This window comes from Eriocheir sinensis, chromosome 37, assembly GCF_024679095.1.
Source record: "Eriocheir sinensis breed Jianghai 21 chromosome 37, ASM2467909v1, whole genome shotgun sequence".
NCBI lineage: Eukaryota > Metazoa > Arthropoda > Malacostraca > Decapoda > Varunidae > Eriocheir > Eriocheir sinensis.
Genome location: NC_066545.1, coordinates 4,912,677 through 4,928,569, shown reverse-complemented (window position 1 = coordinate 4,928,569; position 15,893 = coordinate 4,912,677). Strand labels below are relative to the sequence as shown.

The following is a 15,893-nucleotide window of genomic DNA, read 5'->3' as shown; positions in this document are numbered from 1 at the left end:
CCTTTTTAACTTTCTTTTCTTCAGTCTAGCTTACTTTAGATTTGTCGCGTTTTTCTTTGGTTGAACTCTTTCCTTTAGCTTGCCCTGGGGGCAGGCCACCATGGTGCACCACGACAATACTTGTATATATATATATATATATATATATATATATATATATATATATATATATATATATATATATATATATATATATATATATATATATATATATATATATATATATATATATATATATATATATATATATATATATATATATATATATATATATATATATATATATATATATATATATATATATATATATACCTGCACTATATATATATATATATATATATATGCTTATATATATATATATATATATATATATATATATATATATATATATATATATATATATATATATATATATATATATATATATATATATATATATATATATATATATATATATATATATATATATATATATATATATATATATATATATATATATATATATATATATATATATATATATATATATATATATATATATATATATATATATATATATACGTATATATATATATATATATATATACACGTATGCATTTTTTTTTCTTATTTTACATCAGAGGAGTCAGTTCATGGGCGTAAAAAAAGATAACAAGGACACACAAAAAAAGAAAACAATAATAAAAAGAAAGCCCGCTACTCACTGCTCCTAAAAAGAGTTAGAGGAGTGGCCGAAAGAGAGGTCAATTTCGGGAGGAGAGGTGTCCTGATACCCTCCTCTTGAAAGAGTTCAGGTCGTAGGCAGGAGGAAATACAGATGAAGGAAGATTGTTCCAGAGTTTACCAGCGTGAGGGATGAAAGAGTGAAGATGCTGGTTAACTCTTGCGTAAGGGATTTGGACAGTAAAGGGATGAGCTTGAGTAGAAAGTTGTGTGTGGCGATGCCACACTTGCAGTTAGCAAGTTCAGAAGAGCAGTCAGCATGAAAATATCGATAGAAGATAGAGAAGCAACATGGCGGCGAAATTTAAGAGGTAGAAGACTATCAGTAGGAGGAGAAGAGCTGATGAGACGAAGAGCCTTAGCTGAGTGAGTGGAGCCCCCCCACACGTGAGATGCATACTTCATACGAGGGCGGACGAGGCCCCTGTAAATGGATAGCAACTGTGCCGGGGAGAAGAACTGGCCTCGAGGAACCTGATTTAGTAAGAGAAGAGATATGAAGTTTCCAGTTGAGATTTTGAGTTAAGGATACACCGTAGATGTTTAGTGCTGAAGAAAGTGATAGCTGAGTGTTTTCAAAGAATAGGGGATAGTTGTTTGGAAGATTGTGTCGAGTGGATAGGTGGAGAAACTGTGTTTTTGAGGCGTTGGAAGACACCAAGTTCTTCTTGCCCCAATCGGAAATAATAGTAAGGTCTGAGGCTAAGCGTTCTGCCGCCTCCAGCCTGGAATCATTTAGTTCCTGTTGGGTGGGTCTTTTATTAAAAGAAGCTGAGTAATGCAGAGTAGAGTCATCGGCGTAAGAATGGATAGAAGAGTTCGTTTTGGAAAGAAGATCATCAATGAACAACAGAAAGAGAATGGGAGATAGGACAGAACCCTGCGGAACATCACTATTAATAGGTTTAGGGGAAGAACAGTGACCGTCTACCACAGCAGAAATAGAACGGTCAGAGAGGAAAGTGGAGATAAAGATACAGAGAGAAGGATAGAAACCGTAGGAGGGTAGTTTGGAAAGCAAAGATTTGTGCCAGACCCTATCAAAGGCTTTTGATAAGTCCAGCGCAAGAATCAGTTAGGAAGGCAAGGAGATCACCAGTAGAACGCCCCTTACGGAACCCATACTGGCGATCAGATAGGTCAGAAGTGGAAAGGTGCTTTTGAATCTTCCGATTAAGGATTGATTCAAAAGCTTTAGGTAGACAAGAAAGCAAAGCTATAGGACGGTAGTTTGAGGGATTGGAATGGTTATCCTTCTTAGGCACAGGCTGTATGAAGGCATACTTCCAGGAAAAAAAGAAATGTTTGTAGGCATATATATATATATATATATATATATATATATATATATATATATATATATATATATATATATATATATATATATATATATATGTGTGTGTGTGTGTGTTTGTGTGTGTGTGTGTGTGTGTGTGTGTATATATATATATATATATATATATATATATATATATATATATATATATATAGAGAGAGAGAGAGAGAGAGAGAGAGAGAGAGAGAGAGAGAGAGAGAGAGAGAGAGAGAGAGAGAGAGAGAGAGAGAGAGAGAGAGAGAGAGAGAGATATATATATATATATATATATATATATAGAGAGAGAGAGAGAGAGAGAGAGAGAGAGAGAGAGAGAGAGAGAGAGAGAGAGAGAGAGAGAGAGAGAGAGAGAGAGAGAGAGAGAGAGAGAGAGAGAGAGAGAGAGAGAGAGAGAGAGAGAGAGAGAGAGAGAGAGAGAGAGATAGATAGATAGATAGATAGATAGATAGATAGATAGATAGATAGATATAAATAGATAGATAGATAGATAGATAGATAGATAGATAGATAGATAGATAGATAGATAGATAGATAGATAGATAGATAGATAGATAGATACAGATATAGATAGATAGATAGATAGATAGATAGATAGATAGATAGATAGATAGATAGATAGATAGATAGATATAGATACAGATATAGATAGATAGATAGATAGATAGATATAGATATAGATATAGATATAGATATAGATAGATAGATAGATAGATAGATAAATAGATAGATATAGATGTATATAAGTCTTTAATGTAAACATTGATAATTCACAGTGCAACAAATTTCAATTTTTTTCTTGTTCCAGACACGTGAAGTACTTATTCCTACTAAAGTTATGATGCTGATTTTATATCTTACATCTAAATTTCTCTATCACGTCCAGATTTTCTGTAACCGAAAAACCCTATTTTTCATTTTTGTTTTCTCGCCCGCTTATATTACAAAAACAGTTTAGGCTACTTTTCCGTGCGAAGCTTTATTTAGGCATAATTATATGAATAGTTATGTTACTATAGGTGTCTTTCCTCCTTTTTCCTGGCTTAAGACAGGTAATGGGGTTCCATTGGCGGAGTTACCACCCCTGCGCCCAGCCATCCACCCAAAGCACATTAGTGTTTAGTTGTTACTACAAAAGGACATTCTGATCTTAAATGAAACTTTGGTGTTTCCTTTTTGCTTGTTTGTAGGATCACGAGCTCTCCTTGTACAGTAACCAATAATAATCTCCCATCATATTTGGGCTATAATTACCTTGATATCTGTTTTCCATAGCGGCGATCTGTTGGTGGAGGCGTTCACCATACTCATCGCTTACAGCCCCAAGGTTGGCCGGGAAGAAGTCAAGATGAGAAGGTAAAAAGTGCATTTTCAAAGACATTTTGCATCCCATACGTTCATAAGATTTAAGCATGTTTTCTATGAGTTCACAGTGGTTTTCTGCTTTGTGGTTTCCAAGGAAGTTTCTCACAACTTCAACAAACGATGTCCATGCACCCAGTTCCATCTCATCTAGGTTAGATGGAAACGATGAATCATGGATGACACTGCGGATATGTGGTCCGGTGAAAACTCCCGCTTCTAGCTTAGCATCTGTCAATATTCCTTTGAATTTATCCTTTAAATATTGGATGATCCATAACCTTCACAAAATTCTTCATACGGCCTAGTTTGATGTGAAGTGTTGGAAGATATCTCTTAGGATCTATAAGTGCTGGGTGCTTCATATTATATTTACCAACAACATGCTCAGTTCTAGATGGCCAATCTTGTTTTTATAGTGGTTCTTATCAACTAGGGATAAATTTTATATATGAAAATCGTTACATATGGATGAGGAGGAGGAGGATACTAAAGGTGGAATGTTAGTTTAAGTTAGGTTTCGAAGAGCATGAGGCGAAGGTCAATTTACAAAGTGATTTTCATTTTACACAAAATCTAGACATAATTTGCATTTTACACAAAACCTAGGCGTGGTAAAACAATTTAAATTTAGATTTGAATTCAGCATACCAAAATTAGCTAAAAACAACGATTTGCTTCTCTGTAACAAAATCTTTATTGCCTAGTGTAATGTGTGATAGAAACGTTTTTTTTTTTTAGAGGAAAATTAATTTAGTAATATTTTGACCAAAATATTCATGTTGTTAACCTTGAGCTGAAAATTTATCTTAGGAAAATAAATTAAATATGCTTGATTGTCACCTTACATAAGTCAGATACGCGTCAGACGGTATTTCTGACTATTGTTATATTGTTTCAGCGATTCCTGCAGATAGCATTTTCATCTTAAAATGTTGTCTCTTGACAGAGCAGGGACCCACATAAGTATGTAGTTTGGAATTAGATCTATTTGGAATTAAATCTATTCTTCGACTTACCAAAAACTCCTTTATCCATAGCAAATGTCAACACCTTGCTTTCTCTAATTCTTCCAGAGACTTCTGGCACTTAGCCAAAAAATATCTCCTCCAATTTCACTTCTTCCTCTTTCCCGCCTTAATATCAACTAGAGTAGAAATGCAACGTTTTGGAGTCTTCTGATTTATGTAAAATCACTTATGTTTAAGGACAGACCACCAAGTCTGGACCATGGGGTCTGTGTGGTCTGATTTTCTATGTAAAATCTATGTAAAACCCAGACGGCAGCACTGCCGTCTCTTCTATCTCTATTAAGGCTGCGTTTACACCAAGCGAGTCGCGTCAAGTCGCGTCGCGTCGCGTCATGACGATTCATGACGCATCATGAATCGCCACCCCAGTTTTAACACTGATTTGTATGGGTTTTTGAAAGACACCGTTTACACCGAATGCGTCGAGTCACGTCACGCCGCGTCACGTCGCGTCGCGTCGCGTCACATATAGGACTGGACCTATTTTGACGTCAGTCACAGCGAGTCTGCCGTGGTGTCTTGAAGTATGCTGGTGGAACACCTTATCAACTTGCACGCCTGTAGTTAGTGTTGATTTTCCTAATGGAAGGTCCAGTCAACTCCACCAGCTTCTTGAAATTTTCATTTGTCATCCAAAAAAAGTTGTAGAATTTTTCTGGATAGTTTACCAGGTCTGGGAATAAATGACTGAAGCTTCCAAAATCTGGCCTCTTGGTGTTCAGATGATGCATCCAGATTCGAGCTCTATTTTTCCGTCTGCGACAACGAAGCCAGAGCAAAGCAGTTACTTCAGCAAGAGAATATGCATCCATTCTCCATGAGGTCAAATGGGTGACTGAGTACTGACTTGACTCAGGTTGACGCAGTCGGTGTAAACGGAGATGCATCAAAATTAATCGCAACAAATGACTTGACGTGACTCGATTCGACGCGACTCGCTTGGTGTAAACGCAGCCTCTTCGCTCAAACTTTCTGTAACAACTCCACTCTGGACGATTCTGGACATATTCCACTTACTCATCCCCCCTCCCCCCCCCTCCGACTCCTTTATGCTTGTTATTAAGATTCTTCCTAATGATGTTTTCTATGCCCTCTCTGGCCTCAACTCTCAGAAGGCTTATGGACCTGATGGAGTGCTTCCTATTGTCCCTAAAAACTGTGCTTCCGTGCTGACACCCTGCCTGGTCAAACTCTTTCGCCTCTGCTGGAAGTACGTCTTCGTACAGCCTGTGCCTAAGAAGGGTGACCGTTCCAATCCCTCAAACTACCGCCCTATAGCTTTACTTTCCTGTCAATCTAAAGCTTTTGAATCAATCCTTAACCGTTAGATTCAAAAGCACCTTTCCTCTTCTAACCTTCTATCTGATCGCCAGTATGGGTTCCGCAAGGGGCGTTCTACTGGCGATCTTCTTGCATTCTTAACTGATTCTTGGTCATCCTCTCTTAGCCGTTTCGGTGAAACTTTCTCAGTTGCACTAGACATATCGAAAGCCTTCGATAGAGTCTGGCACAAGTCTTTGCTTTCTAAACTGCTCTCTTTCGGATTCTATCCTTCTCTCTGTTCCTTTATCTCCAGTTTCCTTTCCGGCCGTTCTATCTCTGCTGTGATAGACGGTCACTGTTCTTCTCATAAACCTATTAACAGTGGTGTTCCACAGGGCTCTGTCCTCTCACCCACTCTCTTCCTGTTATTCATCAATTATCTTCTTTCTGTAACGGTTCGAATGTGAGTGAGCGAGAGGGTATGCAAGTCAGTAAGTAACAGAGTGAGTAAGTATAAGCGAGTGCGTGAATGAACGAGAATGTGAGTAAGTCAGTGAGTGACAGAGTGAGTAAGTGTGAGCGAGTGGGAGCGTGAATGAGTGAAAGAGTGAATGAGTGAGGGAGTGAATGGGTGGCTAAGGAATGTAAGTGTGTAAAAGGTTATGAGAAGATAACACGGCGAGCGAATGAGCGAATATATGAACGAGAGCTACTGAAATCCCTCATCTCAAAGCCTCGAACCCCCCAAGATACCAATAACTAGTTAGTTAGGTAGGTAGGGTTTGATTGTAATGCCGAGAGGGAGTCACGTGAAGAAGGGGGAGGAGCTTAGCGAGGAGCAAAGGCGAGAAGGTGAGGGCAAGGAGACCCACGGGCCAGTGAGGAAGAGCACCAGAAGCTTGGGAGACGTGAGGAGACGAACACCACTACAGCAAGGAGTGGCAGCGAGAAACCACAGAGAAGCGGGCTGGTCAGAGAGGTGTCCATCTCTCCACTCAGCCCCCGACCCACACACCACCCACGGCCTGCTGTGTGAGGCGGGCTAGTCAGGAGACGAGCAGCAGGAAGCAAGAAAAGCAGCGAGTTGGAGTTGAGTGAGAGAGGTGTCCATCTCTCCACTCAGCCCCCCCGAAAACCACCACAAACCAACAAGAAGCGGGAAGAGGACGGGCCCCCAAAACACTGCCCCAAACTGCTCCCTACATCACGACGACCGCCTCTCCACCCCAAGCGGCGCCCGCCTCTCCACCCCAAGCGGCGCCCGCCTCTCCACCCCAAGCGGCGCCCGCCTCTCCACCCCAAGCGGCGCCCGCCTCTCCACCCCAAGCGGCGCCCGCCTCTCCACCCCAAGCGGCGCCCGCCTCTCCACCCCAAGCGGCGCCCGCCTCTCCACCCCAAGCGGCGCCCGCCTCTCCACCCCAAGCGGCGCCCGCCTCTCCACGCCAAGCGGCGCCCGCCTCTCCACGCCAAGCGGCGCCCGCCTCTCCACGCCAAGCGGCGCCCGCCTCTCCACGCCAAGCGGCGCCCGCCTCTCCACGCCAAGCGGCGCCCGCCTCTCCACGCCAAGCGGCGCCCGCCTCTCCACGCCACGCGGCGCCCGCCTCTCCACGCCAAGCGGCGCCCGCCTCTCCACGCCAAGCGGCGCCCGCCTCTCCACGCCAAGCGGCGCCCGCCTCTCCACGCCAAGCGGCGCCCGCCTCTCCACGCCAGGCGGCGCCTGCCTCCACGCCAAGCGGCGCCCGCCTCTCCACGCCAAGCGGCGCCCGCCTCTCCACGCCAAGCGGCGCCCGCCTCTCCACGCCAAGCGGCGCGCGCCGATCCACGCCAAGCGGCGCCTGCCTCTCCACCCCAAGCGGCGCCGCCTCTCCACGCCAAGCGGCGCCCGCCTCTCCACGCCAAGCTGCGCCGGCCTCTCCACGCCAAGCGGCGCCCGCCTCTCCACGCCAAGCGGCGCCCGCCTCTCCACGCCAAGCGGCGCCCGCCTCTCCACGCCAAGCGGCGCCCGCCTCTCCACGCCAAGCGGCGCCCGCCTCTCCACGCCAAGCGGCGCCCGCCTCTCCACGCCAAGCGGCGCCCGCCTCTCCACGCCAAGCGGCGCCCGCCTCTCCACGCCAAGCGGCGCCCGCCTCTCCACGCCAAGCCGCGCCCGCCTCACCACGCCAAGCGGCGCCCGCCTCTCCACGCCAAGCGGCGCCCGCCTCTCCACGCCAAGCGGCGCCCGCCTCTCCACGCCAAGCGGCGCCCGCCTCTCCACGCCAAGCGGCGCCCGCCTCTCCACCCCAAGCGGCGCCCGCCTCTCCACGCCAAGCGGCGCCCGCCTCTCCACGCCAAGCGGCGCCCGCCTCTCCACGCCAAGCGGCGCCTGCCTCTCCGCCTCTCCACGCCAAGCGGCGCCCGCCTCTCCACGCCAAGCGGCGCCCGCCTCTCCACGCCAAGCGGCGCCCGCCTCTCCACGCCAAGCGGCGCCCGCCTCTCCACGCCAAGCGGCGCCCGCCTCTCCACGCCAAGCGGCCCGCCTCTCCACGCCAAGCGGCGCCCGCCTCTCCACGCCAAGCGGCGCCCGCCTCTCCGCCAAGCGGCGCCCCTCTCCACGCCAAGCGGCGCCCGCCTCTCCACGCCAAGCGGCGCCAGCCTCTCCACGACAAGCGGCGCCTGCCTCTCCACGGAAAGCGTCGCCCTCTTCTCCACGCCAAGCGGCGCCCGCCTCTCCACGCCAAGCGGCGCCCGCCTCTCCACGCCATGCGGCGCCCGACTCTCCTCGCCATGCGGCGCCCGCCTCTCCACGCCAAGCGGCCGCCTCTCCACGCCAAGCGGCGCCCGCCTCTCCACGCCAAGCGGCGCCCGCCTCTCCACGCCAAGCGGCGCCTGCCTCTCCACCAAGCGGCGCCCGCCTCTCCACGCCAAGCGGCGCCCGCCTCTCCACGCCAAGCGGCGCCCGCCTCTCCACGCCAAGCGGCGCCCGCCTCTCCACGCCAAGCGGCGCCCGCCTCTCCACCAAGCGGCGCCCGCCTCTCCACGCCAAGCGGCGCCCGCCTCTCCGCCAAGCGGCGCCCGCCTCTCCACGCCAAGCGGCGCCGCCTCTCACGCCAAGCGGCGCCCGCCTCTCCACGCCAAGCGGCGCCCGCCTCTCCACGCCAAGCGGCGCCCGCCTCTCCACGCCAAGCGGCGCCCGCCTCTCCACGCCAAGCGGCGCCCGCCTCTCCACGCCAAGCGGCGCCCGCCTCTCCACGCCAAGCGGCGCCTCTCCACGCCAAGCGGCGCCGCCTCGCCCGCCTCTCCACGCCAAGCGGCGCCCGCCTCTCCACGCCAAGCGGCGCCTGCCTCTCCACGCCAAGCGGCGCCCGCCTCTCCACGCCAAGCGGCGCCCGCCTCTCCACGCCAAGCGGCGCCTGCCTCTCCACGCCAAGCGGCGCCCGCCTCTCCACGCCAAGCGGCGCCTCTCCACGCCAAGCGGCGCCTGCCTCCACGCCAAGCGGCGCCCGCCTCTCCACGCCAAGCGGCGCCCGCCTCTCCACGCCAAGCGGCGCCCGCCTCTCCACGCCAAGCGGCGCCCGCCTCTCCACGCCAAGCGGCGCCCGCCTCTCCACGCCAAGCGGCGCCCGCCTCTCCACGCCAAGCGGCGCCCGCCTCTCCACGCCAAGCGGCGCCCGCCTCTCCACGCCAAGCGGCGCCCGCCTCTCCACGCCAAGCGGCGCCCGCCTCTCCACGCCAAGCGGCGCCCGCCTCTCCACGCCAAGCGGCGCCCGCCTCTCCACGCCAAGCGGCGCCCGCCTCTCCCCGCCACGCGGCGCCCGCCTCTCCACGCCAAGCGGCGCCCGCCTCTCCACGCCAAGCGGCGCCCGCCTCTCCACGCCAAGCGGCGCCGCCTCTCCACGCCAAGCGGCGCGCGCGTCGCCTCTCCAAGCGGCGCCCGCCTCTCCACGCCAAGCGGCGCCCGCCTCTCCACGCCAAGCGGCGCCCGCCTCTCCACGCCAAGCGGCGCCCGCCTCTCCACGCCAAGCGGCGCCCGCCTCTCCACGCCAAGCGGCGCCGGCCTCTCCACGACAAGAGGCGCGCGCCTCTCCACGCCAAGCGGCGCCCGCCTCTCCACGCCAAGCGGCGCCCGCCTCTCCGGGCCAAGCGGCGCCCGCCTCCCCCCGCCTAGCGGCGCCCGCCTCTCCACGCCAAGCGGCGCCCGCCTCTCCACGCCAAGCGGCGCCCGCCTCTCCACGCCAAGCGGCGCCCGCCTCTCCACGCCAAGCGGCGCCCGCCTCTCCACGCCAAGCGGCGCCCGCCTCTCCACGCCAAGCGGCGCCCGCCTCTCACGCCACGCGGCGCCTGCCTCTCCACGCCAAGCGGCGCCCGCCTCTCCACGCCAAGCGGCGCCCGCCTCTCCACGCCAAGCGGCGCCCGCCTCTCCACGCCAAGCGGCGCCCGCCTCTCCACGCCAAGCGGCGCCCGCCTCTCCACGCCAAGCGGCGCCCTCTCCACGCCAAGCGGCGCCGCCTCTCCACGCCAAGCGGCGCCCGCCTCTCCACGCCAAGCGGCGCCCGCCTCTCCACGCCAAGCGGCGCCCGCCTCTCCACGCCAAGCGGCGCCCGCCTCTCCACCAAGCGGCGCCCGCCTCTCCACGCCAAGCGGCGCCGCCTCTCCACGCCAAGCGGCGCCCGCCTCTCCACGCCAAGCGGCGCCCGCCTCTCCACGCCAAGCGGCGCCCGCCTCTCCACGCCAAGCGGCGCCCGCCTCTCCACGCCAAGCGGCGCCCGCCTCTCCACGCCAAGCGGCGCCCGCCTCTCCACGCCAAGCGGCGCCCGCCTCTCCACGCCAAGCGGCGCCGGCCTCTCAGCGCTAACCGGCGCCCGCCTCTCCCCGCCAAGCGGCGCCCGCCTCTCCACGCCAAGCGGCGCCCGCCTCTCCACGCCAAGCGGCGCCCGCCTCTCCACGCCAAGCGGCGCCGCCTCTCCACGCCAAGCGGCGCCTCTCCACGCCAAGCGGCGCCCGCCTCTCCACGCCAAGCGGCGCCCGCCTCTCCACGCCAAGCGGCGCCAGCCTCTCCACGCCAAGCGGCGCCCGCCTCTCCACGCCAAGCGGCGCCCGCCTCTCCACGCCAAGCGGCGCCCGCCTCTCCACGCCAAGCGGCCTCTCCACGCCAAGCGGCGCCGCCTCTCCACGCCAAGCGGCGCCCGCCTCTCCACGCCAAGCGGCGCCCGCCTCTCCACGCCAAGCGGCGCCCGCCTCTCCACGCCAAGCGGCGCCCGCCTCTCCACGCCAAGCGGCGCCCGCCTAGCCCCGCCAAGCGGCGCCCGCCTCTCCACGCCAAGCGGCGCCCGCCTCTCCACGCCAAGCGGCGCCCGCCTCTCCACGGCAAGCGGCGCCTGCCTCTCCACGCCAAGCGGCGCCCGCCTCTCCACGCCAAGCGGCGCCCGCCTCTAGAGGCCAAGCGGCGCCGCCTCTCCACGCCAAGCGGCGCCGGCGTCTCCACGCGTAGCGGCGCCCGCCTCTCCACGCCAAGCGGCGCCCGCCTCTCCACGCCAAGCGGCGCCCGCCTCTCGCCAAGCGGCGCCCGCCTCTCCACGCCAAGCGGCGCCCGCCTCCACGCCAAGCGGCGCCCTCTCCACGCCAAGCGGCGCCCGCCTCTCCACGCCAAGCGGCGCCCGCCTCTCCACGCCAAGCGCCCGCCTCTCCACGCCAAGCGGCGCCCGCCTCTCCACGCCAAGCGGCGCCCGCCTCTCCACGCCAAGCGGCGCCCGCCTCTCCACGCCAAGCGGCGCCCGCCTCTCCACGCCAAGCGGCGCCCGCCTCTCCACGCCATGCGGCGCCCGGCTCTCCACGCCTTGCGGCGCCGTCCTCTCCACGCCAAGCGGCGCCCGCCTCTCCACGCCAAGCGGCGCCCGCCTCTCCACGCCAAGCGGCGCCCGCCTCTCCACCCCAAGCGGCGCCCGCCTCTCCACCCCAAGCGGCGCCCGCCTCTCCACCCCAAGCGGCGCCCGCCTCTCCACCCCAAGCGGCGCCCGCCTCTCCACACCAAGCGGCGCCCGCCTCTCCACACCAAGCGGCGCCCGCCGCGCCCCACCAAGCGGCGCCCGCCTCTCCACCCCAAGCGGCGCCTGCCTCTCCCCACCAGGACGGCGCCTGCCTCTCCTGGACGTCCCGCCAGCTCCCGCCTCTCCTCTTCCAGCAACCAGAGCTAAGCATTATGAGTATTCCCCAAATCTCCCTTGTGCCGGTAGCTAGTTAGATTAGAGGCATACAGCCTGTCAGTCATTCATTTTAGTACTCCGCTAACCTTTGAAAAATGAAACCAAATACATATTTATATAAAACCTTACTGTGAGTGTCATCATTTGGAGCCTGTCTTCCCGCTCATTTGAGATTACTGAACCCTTACACACGCCCCCCATAGTACATTATCACCATCCAGTTTCTTAATATTGTCTCACACGTGGCTCACACGGAAATCCTCCCACCTCCCATAATTAATCACACTACAAATAACGCCCTTCTGGTCACCAACCTCGGAACGAGTGTTCACTTGTCCTGAGGCCTTACCATCCGGGACCAGTGCTCGGGAATATAGACGACTACCACGCTACCACATACCATCACAACCGTAGTGGTCGTCAAAAAGGGATGTAGCGACACCCATAAACACAAGAAGACAATAGAGATATAAAGAGAACGCTACATTTCCATAACAAACTGTCCTATCCACTCATACGCTGATGACTCCACTCTGCATTATTCAACTTCTTTCAACAGAAGACCCTCTCAACAGGAATTACATGACTCCAGGCTGGAGGCTGCAGAACGCTTAACCTCAGACCTTACTATCATTTCCGATTGGGGTAAAAGGAACCTTGTGTCCTTCAATGCCTCAAAAACCCAATTTCTCCATCTATCAACTCGACACAATCTTCCAAACACCTATCCCCTAATCTTCAACAACACTCAGCTGTCACCATCCTCAACACTAAACATCCTCGGTCTATCCTTAACTCAAAATATTAACTGGAAACTTCACATCTCGTCTCTCACTAAATCAGCTTCCTCGAGGTTGGGCGTTCTGTATCGTCTCCGCCAGTTCTTCTCCCCCGCACAGTTGCTATCCATATACAGGGGCCTTGTCCGCCCTCGTATGGAGTATGCATCTCACGTGTGGGGGGCTCCACTCACACAGCTCTCTTGGACAGAGTGGAGTCTAAGGCTCTTCGTCTCATCAGCGCTCCTTCTCTTACTGATAGTCTTCTACCTCTTAATTTCCGCCGCCATGTTGCCTCTCTTTCTATCTTCTATCGATATTTTCATGCTGACTGCTCTTCTTCTGAACTTGCTAATTGCTAACTGCTAACATGTAAAAAAAAAAGAAAAAAAAGTCTCTTCCATTAACCCTTGTATTAATTTTGTGTCTGCATGGTTGACAGAGGACACAGCCAGGACCACCAGGCAGATTCCTCCAGCGACACAGCACGCAGTTAGTCACCACTGACCTACCGCAACCCAGTTCCATTTCCCTTGTAACTACGTTTTGTTCTACCACAGCGTTTGGCACAGTGGCGAGTGAAGGAAGACACAGTGACTGACAAGTTGGTCTCTTCTAAATCATAGTAAACACCACAATATTCTGTGCAGATTAAAATGCCAAATAAGCCCCTCCTAAACCAGCCTTCCAACCATAAAATAAGATTTAACCTATCCCTGCATATGCCAATGACATGCCGCCGAGTTGGTCAGGGGACGTGGCTTGCCTGTGGACGTGGCAATCTGACGTTGGTACTCATAACAGGGGAAGAAAAAACCATGGAAAACAGAGTCAAGTTATAAAAATTAACTTTAGTGAACATAGTAATTGATAGACTTTCTTCATTTGATGATAGTTAGGTCTCATATCTGAGCTCAATGTGCGTATTATTGGCAGGGTGCGCTCGTATTGGAGAACAGACCGCACATGCTTCGATATCAGGCTTAATAAAGGGAAACGAGGGCCAAGAGGGAAGAATGCGCCTTAAATCGTCCAGGGCTGAAACACACACACACACACACACACACACACACACACACACACACACACACACACACACACACACACACACACACACACACACACACCTCTCTTGACCCTCACGGGGTCAAGACGTGTCACTTGGCGCTCCCCATAGCAGCCACGGGGTCAGTTTGTTGACCCTTTTTCTTTTTCTTTTTCTTTTTCTTCTCCTTCGCTCCCCATTCCCCCGCCCCTTCCCATTGTTTTCAAGGTACTCATTATTACAAAGAACACTCGTGAAATGTTGTGACACTATACAGACATACAGTGAGTGCAGTGGTTAGTGGTGCTGGAAGGGTAGTGAGAGCTGTGTCGCCAACACAACACCGAGGACACGTTCAGGCTCCGGAGGACGAAATCACCCAGCAGCTGAGGAAGGTCAGTTCAGGTGGCAGGCAGTGAGGCAGCCTCGTCACTCAGGTCTGGAGCAAGATGTACGGCAACTTCATCAACTCTGTGCACTTGTTCCGATAAACCGGCCAGCAACCACCACCTGTGTCTCGCCGGCCCAGGCTTAGCACTTCCTTACTAAGCCTGGGTATCCCTGAGTGACCTCCCAGATACTGCCCACCTGCATCCCTCTGGGACCTGTCACCTGAACCCAGCATCCTACCTGAGGATTAACATCGCACTTGTCCTCACCGCCATCTGGAAGAATCCGCCCCTTCGCCCCCCCGGAACCACCCCCATTGCACTCCATCCCACCCAACCCCTCCCATCACCTCTACCTTTCCCAGAGACAAGTCTGACTCCCGTTTCCCGTCCCCCTTCTCTTTTTGTACTTGTTCTCGTTAGCGAAATTTATTTAAATGTATTTATAAAATCTAAATTTTCAGCCAGACGGCTGCCGTATACCTGAATAAACCGTATATTATTATTATTATTATTATTATTACACACACACACACACACACACACACACACACACACACACACACACACAATACAAAAGATGAATAAATAAATAAAAATAAACAAATAGATCAATAAACTAAAATAAATACATAAACAAATAAATACATAAGTAGGCAGATAAAAAAATAAACAAATTAAATAAAATAAACCGCAAAGATCTCCACTGTGACTATAAGTGACAGGATTTAGGAAAGAGAACAATGGTGTGTGTACCTGTTGGCCGCGGTGCGTCTCTAATCTGCATCCAACTTACCTAGAACTCGCTCCGGGTTTGCTCTCAAGGTCAACCCACACAGGCCACACCACTTAGGGCTGTTGCGTCTGTTTGTCTCAGTCCCTCCCTCGGGGCCTGAGTTGAGGCAAGCCATTAGTGCGGGGCGGCGGGGGATAGGAGGGGAGCACGCACACACACACACACACACACAAGGAAGGGAAGGGAAGGTTGTGGAGGCAGTGACAGAGGGAAAAGGAGAGGGTGTGATGATAGTGACAAAAAAAAAAAAAAAAGAGGGATAGAACTAGTGACATAGAATAAGGAAAAGGGAAGGGAGTGAAAACAGTAAGGAAAGGAAATGTCAGGCTCACAGAGGGAAAGGGAAGGGAAGGGAAGGTGAACAGAGAGAGTCACGTAAAGTGTAATATAACAAATATTTATTGGAACACAGAGTGAGCAGTGCATACAAACGCCCGGACGATGTCTCCTTGTAATCGTGAGACTTGCGTGAGTACAGGTGTTCCTACAGGTGGTGTTTCAGGTGAGCAGTAAAGGTACAGACATGGTACAACGCCTTAACATGTACATGACGGATATAGTGAAACGGAGACAACACACGGACAGACGGACTGGAAAAATTGTTGAAAAATATATCCTTCCACTTCCCAAACCGACTTAGGGAGCTTTGAAGGACGTGATGTTGCTGGGAATGGTGGCGGCGGTGGCGGCGGCGGTGGTAGTGGTGAGGGTGGTGGTGGTGTTGCTGTTCCTTCCTCCTCCCTTGCCTGCAGAGTTCTGTTGTTGCTGTTGTTGAAGTTGTTGTTGTTCCGGCTTCTGTGGTGGTAGTAGTAGTAGTAGTGATGTCTTTGTTGAAACTGTTGCTTCTGCTGCCCAATCCACTTCCTTTTGCAACCCCTTGAATTCACTCCTGAGAGTCCCTCCCGCAACACTCCTCCCCGCCTCCTCCCTCACGTCCTTGGACCCCTCCTCTCTGATATCCGGTGTGTTTGTGTTTGTGTTTGCTTCATCCCG

General features: G+C 53.1%; 1 protein-coding gene across 3 annotated transcripts in view; it reads right to left on the bottom strand.

The window, feature by feature from the left end:
* Positions 1 to 15,276: 15,276 nt before the first annotated feature.
* Positions 15,277 to 15,893, bottom strand: part of LOC127008110 (uncharacterized) — a 159,708-nt gene continuing 159,091 nt past the window's right edge. For all 3 annotated transcript variants that reach the window (XM_050879719.1, XM_050879717.1, XM_050879718.1), the window contains one exon: positions 15,277 to 15,893. This exon is cut by the window's right edge and continues 209 nt beyond it. The gene's annotated coding sequence lies outside the window, so the exon portion shown is untranslated.